The 14,674-nt window shown below is 36.0% G+C and overlaps 1 long non-coding RNA gene across 1 annotated transcript; it reads right to left on the reverse strand.

Moving 5' to 3' along the window:
* Nucleotides 1–9,569: 9,569 nt before the first annotated feature.
* On the reverse strand, nt 9,570–10,139 carry LOC131859957 (uncharacterized). The gene is made up of 2 exons (XR_009359524.1): nt 9,878–10,139; nt 9,570–9,834 (listed from the first exon to the last, which is right to left on the reverse strand). It is a non-coding gene; the product is annotated as an uncharacterized LOC131859957 (long non-coding RNA).
* Between the last annotated feature and the right edge of the window lie 4,535 nt (nt 10,140–14,674).

The raw sequence follows: 14,674 nt of genomic DNA on the forward strand, positions 1-14,674 counted from the left end.
ACATGAGAGGAGCTACTGGCATAGAGGGAGATATTAGCTGAGTTACAAGGAGAGCTGAGGGGCCTGCAATTACAAAGCACTACAGCTACAGGATCGCAGTCAACATCAGTCAGACAAACTCCTCACCGAGACTAGGATCCGCTAGCACCAATGACTTTAGGGACTCACCCACCAGGGAAGTCATGACACATTTTTGATTCACTCCATGTACAACAATGTTTTTGTATATACACAGATGTATTTATGTATATGAGAGACATATATGACAACATCACATATTTTTGTAGTGATGCGATACATGTACATTGATATGACACACACACACACACACACATATACATATGAGATTCGACATTGTGGTTCTATCTTGTGTTTTCATTGATCGATGCTACTGTTATTTTATATGCTCCTATGATGGATGATTTAGAGTTAGATGCTTATCATGATTTAATTTACATATGTTAGCATGCATGATTAAATCTTATGTTGATTTATATATATGACACATGTACATGCGCACACACACAGATGCAACAATGCATAGTCACTTCATAACACAAAGATGAATGTCATGTCGATGAAGGATATGTGTCAGGATGTGACCCCCTCCCCCATAGGCATCTAGGTATCATGCACAAGACACATACTACACATCTTCTATGCATAGTATCTACATAGGTGTGCCGCATTGTTCGACTCTTTAACGAGAGTGCCATCTATGGAGGATAAACCATAGGCACTAGAACCATAAATAGAGGTGACGATGTACGAACCTAACCAACTCGAGCTAAATTTCCCTCTTTGGGCATGTGATGCATTAACATTTCTTTGGTTCTCATAAAGAACCAAGTCACCTTTCTTAAAGGTCTAAGGTAGCACTCTTTGGTTATATTGTTTGGATAAAGACTTCTGATAAGCTTGAAGATGTTGAAGGGCCTTTAAGTGGCACTCATCCAACAATTCAAGCTGATTTAAATGAAGAGTGCAATATGAATTATCATCAATAACCCCTTTTAAGGAGACCCACAAGGAGAGAATCTCCAATTCAAGAGGCATAATAGTGTCGACACCATACATGAGGTTGTAGGGCATCATTCCTGTAGCCATACAAACACTCATGCGATAGGCCCATAAAGCACAGATTAACTACAAATGCCAATATTTACCATGTTTAGTGACAGTCTTGCATACAATTTGTTTAATGCTTTGTTAAGATGCTTGCACTTGATCGTTAGATTGTAGGTAGTAAGGTGTAGAAAAGTGATGCTGAATGTGATTTTTTTTGAGAAACTGCTTAACCTCATTCTTAAAAGGCCTACCATTATCAGAAACAAGGGTAGCAGACAAGACAAAGTGAGAAATAATGTTATCCATGATGAAGCCACAAATCATATCAGCAGCAGTCGATCTGAGTGGGACTGCCTCGACCCACTTCGTGAAGTAATCTGTAGTAGTGATAATGAAGATGTGACCTTTAGATGAAGGGGGAGATATATTGGCAATGATTTCCAATCCCCAAGTCTGGAAAGGCCAAAGAGAGACCTGACTGCGGAGCTCCTGCACAGGGGCTCGAATCAAGTTGCTATGTTGTTGACATTGGGGGCACTTTTTGACAACGGCAAAGGAATCTTGTTTCATCATTTTCCAATAGTACCCCATATGGATCAATTTGTGTATGGGTGACTGCAATAAGTTGAGTCCCACTTTTCGGAAAAAAGTGGAAGTGTTTTCTCCATTTTTCAATTTTTCTGTCGATTGATATCAAAATTTGATGCACTTAGAGATTGAATCTAGAAAATTTTTAGTAATAGAAAATGTAGTGCTTGGAGTCTACTTTTCAAATATGTAATTTATTTTAAAACCCATATGGCGGAAATCGATTTTTAGTAGGCATGTTTAAAGACCATTTTTTCAAAATGCTTGTTTCAAGACCATACCACACATGTGTACGACCACCCTTTTTTGATGAAAATAAATAAATTTTTGCAAATTCTTCTCGAAAATGATACCTATGACACCAAATATTGATCAGAACATTTTTTTTATTGAATGTGTTTTTTTATTAATTTCTAACTGACAATAAAGTATATTTTCAAAACATCGGGTGTACGACCACCATAATTTGATGAAAATTTTATATTTTTCATTTTTCTAAAATATTCAAAATAATTGTATGTAGATCAATGTCATATAATTTATTTTTCTAAAATCTTAAAAGCAAAAAAGTTATTAAAGTTTTACTGAACCTCGGTATTTTAAGTTTAGGTACAACTTTTGATTAATAAAAAATAAAAAAATAGTAAAATAATCTTATCACTATGAAATTTACATTTCTGAAATTAAGACGCTAAAAACTCTAATGGGTTTTTGTTTCATCAAAAAATTTCAATTAGGAAGGCCCTCAAAAAATTAGGCCAAGGTAGAAATCTGATGTCGTTTTACCTTAGCCATTTTTTTTGAAGTCCAAGCAAAGGCACCCGATGCTAAAACGGGCGCCTATTTTTAAAAACAGGAACCCAATGCTAAAATGGGCACCCGTTTCATTAAATAATGGGCGCCCATTTATGAAAAGATCTGTTGGGCCAGAATCTGGCCCACAAGAACAAATCCCAATGATTGAATGATTTTTCAATCATTGTCTGACATGTATGATCTGTAAAGAGAATGTTTTGATTAATCATTCTCTTTTTTTGTCTTATTATCGATTTGGTAAGGAGATTGATTCAACTTCAAAATTTGGTGCAGCCATGGGATCAAAACAACGCAGGAAGAGGCAAAGGAAGGTTCTAACAGCTGAGGAGATTGCAGCAAATAGGAAGAAGGCAATACGTTAATGAGAGAGAAGAGAAAGAATGAGACAAGGAGCTTCAAGTTCCACAATCATTTCAGAAGAGGAGAACATCGATGAGACCATAAATGTTGACGAAGGAAACACAATAGAACCATTTAATTCAGGTGCATCTTCTAATCCATTATTGGATACATGCATGTCTTCAAAGCCCTATATTTTTTCTCATGAAGAAATTGGTGATTTAGTAGAAGCAGATTACTTATTAAATCAAATGCCAATTGAAAATCAAACCCCAAATGAAATTAGAATTCAAGTTGAAACTGAAATTGAAATCTAAATTGAAACCCCAAATGAAAGTAGATCTCAACTTGAAACTAAAATTGAAACCAAAATTGAAACTCCAAATGAAATTGAAAATCCACCTGCAACTGAAACCAATAATGTGGATGTAGACATAGAAACACCAATTGAAAATGAAACATGTTTGAATGATAATCAAATGAATGAAAAATTTGAAATTAAAAGTGATGTACTAGACAATATTCCTGGCTTGGTTTCATGGAGATAGATTAGGAAACATGCAAATAGATTGTTTAGACATTTTTTTTATAATAAGAAATTTGGGTTTCAATGTCAATTAATGGTACAACTAATTAAAATGACTAAAATGCAAAAAGTGATGAAGAAGTTAGGCTTTTATGTCAAACCCAAGAATAAGGATGAGTCTTTAAAACAAGTTGTATCGACTGTTGCTAGCGCCTTTGATACAATCAGAAAGAAAAAGTAGTTCTAAAGATAAAAATGCGGCACGATGGGCGATAACAACAACTTTAGTAAGCCAAACAAAAATTTTGATAAAAAAATGATGATTAACATAAGTGGATATCTTAATATTCATCGTAAAACTTTGTCAAGAGCTGTAAAAAGAAGAGTTAACTTTGAAAGTGATCCTGCAAACAATTTGTGGACTTTTAGTGATAGACTACCATAGTCTGATATGAAACTTATTGGTGAATTCAAAACTTTGATGAAAAAATTCTGGCACGATAATACAAGAGTATCACCTAATGCTAGAGACGTTCTTAAATTAAGAGTTGGGTCAAAAATTCGTGATCCACATCCAAAACACCTAGTGGACATGACTTAAAATGAATTGTACAATTTTTTTTTGGATGATAAGGTGTTGACTATTAGCATTAGCCAAAGGTCTTTTGAAAAGTGTAAACCTTGGTATCTTTGAATTAACAAGGAAAGAGTCACATGCTGTTGCAAAAATCATGTTCAATTTCACTACCATTATGATGTATTTCGATATATACATGTTACCATGCATAGTAATTGAATGTTGCAAAAATATGGTATAAATATACCACCTGAAACTATAAAGGAGTTTATATCAAGTTTGTTTTGCTACCCACCAAATGAGAAAATTTTTCTTTTCAATGCATGTGTTTCAGGTGTATGTGATATATGTGGCAATCTTGCATTGTTGGATGAATGTTTGCATGAAAATATTTCAAATGATTTTGGACAATGATTAATTGATGTTAAAAGATTTAAAACTGTCGAGTATCCACTGAAGGATGGAAAGGTTGGAAGACGGTGTGATCTAATCACTGAAAAAGTTAGTGTTCATGCATTTATGAATGAATTTAAGAGTAAGATTGTACCAAAATACGTTAAACACTCTCAAAATGCTAGATGGATCGATGGTAAGTTTTGAATATGTAAGGATACATTTCCTGTTGGTAGTATACTTTCGGTGATTGACTTTGCAGAGAACTACATGCTTGCACCAGAAGATGAGGTCCAATCACAATACTACAATTCAATGCAAGTATCGATTTTTGTCCATATTGTCTATAGGCATGCACCAGATAGTACAGAAGAGGATCATAAAATTTTGAGAGAGTACCATTTCTATACGAGTGATAATAAATTACACTCATCTGAGTTTGTCTAGTATTTCTTCAAGACCTTTTTGAGAATTTGAGGGAGAGAGAAATTCAAATGACACAACATCTAATATGGTCAGATAGTTGCATAGGGCAATTCAAGAATGCTAGAATATTTTATTGGTTGAGTAGGACTCATAAGAAAACTAATATCAAACACATGTGGAGTTTTTTGAGGCTGGACACTGGAAAGGAGAACATATGGTTCTAGTCCATGTGTTAAGAGATCCCTTTGCAGAGAGCAACTCAAATTCGAGGAAAAGGCTAAATTTAAAAATGCAAGTGCAATTGTGGATTGGTGTAGTGCAAATTTATCCATAGGATTAAGTCAGAACTCTACTATTAGACATTTCTTCTAGCTAGTTAAAGAGGAGAATATCCTTCCAATATGATTGTGATACAAGCAATGGGTCAGCTGGATGGAATTCATTTAAGAGTTCTAATTCTAACACTTGGACTATATGGATTAGAGAGATTGCATGTTTTTGTCAATTTTGTGTTGCATGTTAATGGGAAGAATGCGAGAATACGGAATGGGTCGAAGAATGGCAACACAAATCCTTAACACCTAGTGAGACACAATATCAAGATGCTAGAAGAAATGAAGACCCAAATCATGCATTTGCATTAGAAGATTATGACCGTGTTTCAAACCTCATACAACCTGGTAATTTAATTAAATTTCTTGTTTATAACTTTAAATTATATATTTTTATGTATTGTCATATAATTTATGATTGTATTTGAATTGTAAATTCTAACAAGTTTTATTTCTACATGTACTTAAATTTGTTTTGTAGGACATGTGTATGTTGTTGTTGCACCTAAGGATAATGATGAGCAGGTTGAGTATTGGCTAGCTAGATGTGTAGAACCTAAGAAAAAGTTGATATGTGATCAAGTAGATGATGATGGTTTTTCAGTAACTAGTTGGGTCTGTTGTGGTAGTTGGCACATGGCTATGCAAATACTTAACAAGAAGGAATGGCTTACCAGCTTATGAAGACTACCAATTAGAAAAGAAGATTATACACTATTGTCATTTATTGGTGGCATCAAACATCAAATTAGAAAGATACAAAGGTAGACCTACTAATAAGGTATTGTGGACACTTTCAGTAGAAGAGCATGAGGCAATCATAGATGCATTGCAGAAGGGAGAGGATGTAGATGGTACATTAGGTTGATTCAAATTTATATGAATGTAAGTTTGTGTTAATTGTGTGAACTCTTTCATATTTAATTATGATAATTTTTTTTCTTTGTCCCTTTAACATTGCATTTGTCTACATTTGATACAATTTTGGTCTCATAAATAACATTGTATTAATTATCTTCTTCTTAATGTTATTTTGTGCATATTATAATTGTGTTATAATCATTCTAATATTTTATTGTGTTACATTATATTTGTCTAGTTTAGATACAATTTTGGTTTGATAATAATTTAATATTATTTTGTGCACATTGTAATTGTGTTACAATCATTCTAATTTTTTATGATATATTTATTTAATCATAATCTCTTCATAGATTAATTGTAAGTTCTTGATTTTATTATTATTTTAAGAATAGGATGTTATTGTAAATTGGGATAATTATTTTATTGAATAAACTGTTGCACTATAGGATGATCAATCACAATGTTAAAATATAAAGTCATAAATAGATCATATATAATCACTAGAGGGCACCAAATCACATAACAACATCACATATATAATCACTAGAGGGTGCCAAATGATATAACAAGAACTGATATCATAATAGCAAGGCAATGACATAATAAAAAGTCCTATATATAATCACATAACAATTCGTGATGACATAATAACAAGTGTTGAAAAATAATAACAAGGAAATGATATTAAAACAAGTCCAAATAACATAATAACAAGTCCCAGGATAACATAACTAGTGTCATCATAAAAAATCATAATAAAAAAAGATGACATGATCTAAAATATATAATCTAATACCTCTCGTGCATCTCATCTGCAGTCCTCTTCACTCCACGTGAAGGTGGCTGAGATGAATCATCTTGCTGCACATGGTCCTAAGATGCACCATCATGTGTGTGTGTGTAGTATCAGTGTCTTCACCCTCCTGTACATTATTAAAATATTTTACATGAGAAGAATTTACTTGCATAATTCACTTATAAAGTAATTAAATACTGAACATTTAAAATAAATTACCATACGACTGTGCTCTACAATGCCCTCACTAGTAGGTGGAGGTCCACTATCATGAACAAGAAAAGTGGTTGTAGTCAAGTCCTGTAAAAAAAAAAATTGTACATCAATTTTGATAATCCCTATAAAAGCTAGGTACACAGTATAAACAAATTAGAAATTATTTTTCTAATCATCATCACAAATGACAATGTCAATGGTTGCAACTGGCTCAATCCCGTAGCCATTACAATACTGGTAGTGGTATCGACCTGAACAACATATATAAAGCATGAATCAAACTTGTATATATACATAAATTATAAAGTATATATATAGACTACAAGTTTATAGCAAAAAATAATACATATTGTGTGTCATGTGCAGCCAAAGTAACTGATGGGTGAAGGCGTACATGTGATGCACCATCAAATAATCCAGAAGCCTACAATTGCAAAAAATAACGAACATGAATCAAAGTTGTGCATAAATTAGTAAGCATATAAACACTTCAAATTAATGGATGAAAAACATACTAGTGGTATATGAGGTTGAGCCTCAACGGTCGACGAGTCATGTGAAGAACTACCCACCTCGGTGCTACATGAAGCACCCTACAAAATTGAAAAAACATATCATACACATCATTACATTAACTTTTTTATTATTTATTTTAAAAATACATATCAATACAATGTATCTAGATGAAAGTGCATACTATAAATGGGGCACTGATATCTCTAGGTATCGAGGTAACATGATGTCGGTCCCTAAATGATGTGGTATGATCCATCCTTTGTTAAAAAAAATGGACTCATGTTATGGTTCATATGTGTATATATAAGGAATTTAATATTGCACTGTAAATTATATAAATAAATTTGTACCTCTGTAGGCTAATCATTGTCTTCCCACAGGAGATCAACATATGAAGAGATGGCATCAGCACGTGTAGCCTCCTCAGTGCCATCATAACCACCATGGGCAGCATTAGCATCATCAAAATCACCATCTCCTCCAGGGGAAGCCTCACTTTGTGGACTCGTTCATACATTCCCATAGCTTGTACAAACATGTGCTAAGCTGAGGGAAGCCCTCACCTCGCGCAATTGTTGTAACAAATTGCTCGATAGGACACTCAATGAACCAAGAGCAGAATCCATTGCTCGATGATGGGTAGGTGCTGGAACAACTGGTGCAGGAAGAGAAACCAAGGGATCATCACACACATAGTTTCTAACCCTACCGCTCAATTTGGCCCCCGACCTATCCTGGGGCATGCCTCTCCCAACCCCCTGAAATGATCTAATGTCAAAGTAATTGGGGTTTTTTACCCAATTCAAATTCAGCCCATAATTATTTCAAAAAGTACATGGGAACCTCATGATTGGATTGTGCTAGCTAGTCAAAGACCATCCACCACCACTCCCAAAAGTGTCTAGCTATGCCAAGGTGCCTACACCATCGAATAGAGATCCATGGATTCTTCGGATCTATCTCTTCACCCATCTTAGGGTTCACAAAATATTGTCTCAAATCCATTTTTGTTATTTTTAATTCATTGACATGTTTATATGATAGGCCATTAGCGTTGTTGTTCACCAAAAGTGATAACCCAAGAACACCTGCAATTGATCTATGAAGTAGCCAATTCAATCTATGAAGAACTTCAGGGCTTGGACAACATGACAAGGATATGAATCCTTCTACTCTTCAGGCTCTGCAAAACCTAGGCGGGTATACCTTTGATGCTTAGAATTAAACCTATTACACATCTATGACAGCATCAACATAAACAGATAGATCTCACTAAGGCTCCAAAACAAGTAGTTTATTGCAGATGGGCTAGATCTACACATAAAACTCAAGTATACTTGAGCATGAGATAGATGAAACATTTCAAAACATAACACAAACTAAAGGTATTCTGATTGGATTTTAAATTGGTTTGAGAACCCCTTTAATTGCAAGATCAGTGCCTTATCCAAGGGAAACAGAGTCATACATCAAACTATAAATGAAAGCTTCGATTGCAAATCCATCTTCATTATTAAATATTCATGCATTAATGCCTTGCATAAATGCATTACTAAGATCATTCGCAAAATCATCAGATCTTGAAACTATATTCCATTTTTTATGATTTATTGTAGAATTTAAATCCTTCCTTGAAGAATCCCTGCAAACAATCATAACTATCTCCTTGAGATAACAAATTTCATCCTCCTTGAGGATCTGATTTGATAAAATGGAAATACAAATCTAGAGACAATCGTGTGTGAATTTGTGTATGCCTTACATACACAAGACCCTGCAACTAAAAACACCTATAACAAGAATTGAACTCCATTACCGAAGGAAAAGCCCTGCCCTGTACAATCTTCAAGAATGCTCAAAATTGGAAGCCATGAAAACTGGAGCCATTCTCACAGAATTCTGGAACCCTTACAACTGAGAAGAATTCGGAATAAAAAGAGGAGAGAAGAAAATCAAATCTGCAACTGAATTGCCAAGTGTCCCTTCTCTAACTGAATTTCGTTCCTGTGGAAACTGCTTCTAAAATATCTCACATTTGTCAAAATTAACTTCATAATCAGATTTCTCGCTCCGAGAGCTTTTCGGCGATATATAATACTTTATACTTTGGCCAAAAATTGGACCCTGGGCGAATTAATTCTCATCATGGATCCATCATTTAAATATTTCGAATTTCAATATAGTCTAAACTATATCATTTATTCATTTAAAATTTGATTTTTGCCTCCATTTGTGCTCTGACGCCTTGCCACGTGGCGGCCTCTGATTGGCTGATGGGATTGACCGGACGCCACCTGGGATGACACCTCATCATCGCCACATCATCTGCTTCGTCACTGCCACTTGGCCGCTTGCTTGTATGCCACGTCATCGCCACCTCACCGGGACCCGCTTGCTGGACTGCCGACTGTACCCGCCACCTACGTGCCACGTGGATGGATCTCGTTCACTTTCGCTATTTCGCAGCCTTAACTCGCGTGCATCTTCCCTTTGCGAAATAGCGCGCACCGTCGATCCATCTCGAACCTGCTCACTCGTTAACCCGACCTTCGTCTGCAAAATTTTGCTTGTTTGCCTCGGGAAGCGTGCCTGCGTGGGGTCCACTTGGTCTTCGTCCAGTCAACTCTTCCATCGCCTCGGGAAACGTGCTCACGTGTGGGCCCGCCTTGGGCACCCATGGGCATCTTGTGTCAAAAGCCCTTAAGGCTTAGACATATTACTATAGTGCGGATTTATATTTAAACATTTAAAAATGCTCTTGCCCAGCCAATGTGGGACAAAACGTTTTGCCTGGGAATGCCCTTTTGAAGCTTTTCCTGCGTTTTTAATGGCTGCCTTTCATTTATAACTTGAATGCCTCTATTTTTAGGCAAAGGAGAAGTCTTTGGCATCTTATTTGATTTGCATTCTCTTGAAAGGCTCACGTGGAGGGAAAATCTAATTGCTGTTTGCATCTACAGATCACATTTGGTTTAAAACTTATTCCTCTTCTCCCTTTCACAGGGGTTTTAACTTGCCAATTTCATTCATTAAACTTCTAAAACCTTCTTCATTCCACGCAGGCCCAATGCACAACAAGGGAAGAAAATGATTTGCAGCTGCTAAGGCATTTGTAGAAGATAATGGGTTTATTTTACACCTGAGAATGTGCATTTGCTGGAAGCTTTGGATGATAACTTCACTCCCCCAAACACCACGTGGCTGCTGTTTGCAATGGGCTTTTAAATCTCTAGAGTTCTACTCCACACAGCAGGGAGGAAAACAAAGTTTAGGCCATTTGGATTACCATTAACCAATTTGTAATTTGTGGGAATCCAACGCCTCAATCTGCATTTATTTGAAAAGTTTTGAATACCTCCTCCAAACCCAGGGACTAAATGGTGCTGGCTCTGGCATTAACTCAGAGTTTTACATGTTTTTCATGCCACGTGAAGGGGATTTGCTTGATGGTTTTGTAGCCTTTGAAACACCAGTTATGTCACAGACAAGGGGGAGCTGGTTCATTTGTTTGATTATTTAATTTGCTGCTGTTGCTACCCAAAGGAGACCATGTGAGGGAGGAAGTTAACTAGAATTTGGAATATTTGCTTTACATCTTCCTACAACCCCTTTGTCAAAAACATGATCTGCCATAGCATGGTTTCTTTGCTACACTTCAAACACCACATAAACTTGCAATAGCATTTGACAGCAGCCCCAAAACACCACGTAGAAAGAAAAATCATTGGCTGACTTTTATTTGCTATGTTGCATTCGCTATTGAAATTGGCTGTGTGTTGTTCGCTGTTGTCTCCTTCTATGCACAGGATGAAAAGGCACATGAGGGGTGTTTGATTTGGTAGAAATTCATATCCTTGGGAGCCTTCCGTAGTTTTTATATGCTCAAACATTTCAACAAATATTATGCGATCAAAATCTCTCTCCATATTAAAACTGATATTGTCTCCAGCCATCTTTAATCTATGCCCTCTCACAATATAGTGACAGCATTGACTCCTCAACCTCATCTAGTGTGTTTATATTACTTGCAAAATAACATGAAGTGACATATTTCTCACTTTGGCCTACACATTAGCATTTTGGATATATGTCTATCCATCCACAGTCAAATGAAGTCGCCTTTTACCATCTTACTGGCGAATTGCAATCGAGCCAAGTCAGGCCCCAAAGTGGGTCTGACTAAAAAAATTTTCGTTTTCAAGCAACTGACCTTCGGAATGCTTCAGGAACCTCAAACACACCTCTGGAATCGATCGGCACCATTTTTGGATCATAAAATTGCATTTTACATCTTTCAGGCAATTACGCCACAATTTTCGCATTTAATCGCGAAGACGTAATTTTCAAACCTATCAAAACACCTTTCTGGAGCTCGCCATCTGACAGGCGTGTACTTTGATATACAGGGATGATATCTACCGAACGGTTTCTCAAGACGAGTCCCGAGCGAAGAGATAATAATTTCCGAAAATGCCCAACTGGCTTTGTCGACACTGCGGACCTGATGAAGTCAATGTTCTGGCAACACATGACGCCTTTCTTAAAAATACCAAACGACCTCCGTAAGCTCTCAAATTTGGAACATAGGTACCTTTAAGTACATATTAAATCTTTGAATTCTCAGTTCGATCACCCGACTGACAGGATGCAAACGGCGCGCTCACCAAAACGGCTACATTAACTGATATAACACTGGAAGTGCGGATAACTGAATTTGATGGCAAAATGAGTCCTTTTGAAAACCGATCAAACGGATTGATAGAGCTTTGAAATTTGAAACGTAGCTCACCATTTATACCAACATTAGCCCGGAACAAACATTCTGACATGACGCTCACAAGGACATTTTTACACTTGTGCAAGCATCACAAACTACAAACATATTGAACTTTGAAAACTGAGCAAACGGATTCATAAGGACTTGAAAATTTGTGAGCTCACTCAAATTTATGCATAGAATTGAATCCATTTTGAATTTCTCCATGATGATCAACAGGGAAAAAGATATAATTGCTCAAAGTAGGCTACTCAATAAAATATGCATTTGTGCCTAAAATGCACTTCCAGCTCACCCCTCAAACTGGGTACCTCCTAAACTTATCCAAATTGAATTCTAAAAGTTGCACATCACTGAATAGGCCAAATGAAAGGTGTGGGACATGAATCCTGAGCCTTACCCTCTGAAAATCAACCTGCTCCATTTTACCCCCTTGCTAACTAGGCATTCAAACTGACTTATTTAGGTACTTTTCTGACATGCAGAGCAAAATTTTGAAATAGGCCTATAAAATTGACTCAATTTTAATCAGTCCCAACAGTGGCTCTGACTGGGGATGGTTGATTACAAGATCAACACAAGAATCCAGATATCTTTGGTTAAGCAGACCACCCAAAAAATGGATCATTCTTCTCTCAATTCTTCTCTTCTCAAAATAGGGCTTCCTTATTCTACCCAAACAGCAGGGCACTTTATTGAAAACCAAGCAACTGAAACAAAGCGACTGTACAATAGATACAAACATGCTTAAAACTGAATACAAGCTGCTCAATCAATCTTAGCATTTACCTCTGTCAAAAATCTGATTTTCATCACTTGACATATTGATCAAAACAAAGGCACCTTCTAGTAACAACTGAGCATGATCATTATAATCAACCTCTTTTGTCTCATTACTAAAACAACTAGTGTGCATACCTTTGGTTTGATTTTGAACTTTGTGATCACACACTATTTCAACACAAGTAAAATCATGAGACAAATCACCATAGAGGCATTCCCACAAACTGACATACCTTTCACTGTCCCACTCAACTCTATCATTTGCAAGGACATCATCACGCTGAACTTGAAAAATAAAACACTCATTTTCAACATTGTAGTTCCTATCAGCACATACCTTATTATTATTTAAATCAATAGAATGAGGGACACTACTAACCAACTGATGCAAACAAGGAACATGAACATTACCATCCAGATGTGATACTTCACTATGCTGATCACACCTCATACTATCCTTGCTTATCAAACTGAAAACCTCTGTATTCTCAACATCCCATTCATGGAAAAGAATGCATACCTCTGGCTGAAGCAAATCCTCAGCTAACTCTTTCTCTTTCAGGCTCACATCCACCTGAAACACTTTCATTTGTGGTTTTAAATGGTCATCACATAATCCATGCCTCTTACTTTCATCATGAAATAAGTTTTCACAACATATGCTATTGTTGTTTGGAATTCCATCAGTATTATGGACTGGTTCATCATTTACAACATTTGGCTGATCAGTTATTTCTTCATACAAAGGGTTAGAAACAAAATGGACAATCTCTTTATGAACATTATGACACTGAAGTGATTGGTCTGTATCTATATCAGCATTGAATAAAGCATTAGTAAAATTGCTAAAGACACCATCCATTCGATCCTCATAATCATCTTCATCAGACAAAGAAGAAAATGAAACTTGGCTGGAACAATCCTCAGTGTTCCATGTTTCATATTCATGAGATTTTATTCTATGACCATCATTCTGAAAATCAAGATAATCAAACTTATCTTGCCACAACTGATCTTCTTCACCAATTGAACACTCGTCATCAGCCAAAGAATGAACATGAACATCGCTGCCATTCACTTCATCAGATAAGTTTTTAGCATGTTCACTAAATCTTTCTGCCATAAAACCATCTGTTAGATCAGCATGTTCATCAAGTGTACACGCATTCAATTCACAGTCCTTTTCTGAAGAATCCTCTTCACTATATTTCAGAAGGTCTTCATCAACAGCTCGAAGGCTCTCCAATATCTGAACCTTCTTGTCCACAACTTCAAGAGCTTTCTTAAGTTCTGCAATCTTTTGGACTTGCATTGCACTTTGCTGTTCCATTTGAGATTCCGTAAAATTTTGTCCATTCATGTGTGCTATATCTTCATTGCAATCACGCATACCATCACAATTTTCTGAGTTTACTTTGTGCATAACTTTCAAAATAGAAAGATCATCATCATGATTACAAGAAGTGAAATTTGAAGTGAAATCTGAAAATAGATTTACTTCATCCTCAACACAATTAAGATTATCAATATCTAAATGAGGATCAACTATTGTTTGCACTAAACAATTCTGATTTTCATCATATGGCACATTTTCGCTTGCACAAACAACAACACTTAGTAATCCTTCTGTATTTGGTATTTCAACATCAAATACATC

This window comes from Cryptomeria japonica, chromosome 11, assembly GCF_030272615.1.
Source record: "Cryptomeria japonica chromosome 11, Sugi_1.0, whole genome shotgun sequence".
Taxonomy (NCBI): Eukaryota; Viridiplantae; Streptophyta; class Pinopsida; order Cupressales; family Cupressaceae; genus Cryptomeria; species Cryptomeria japonica.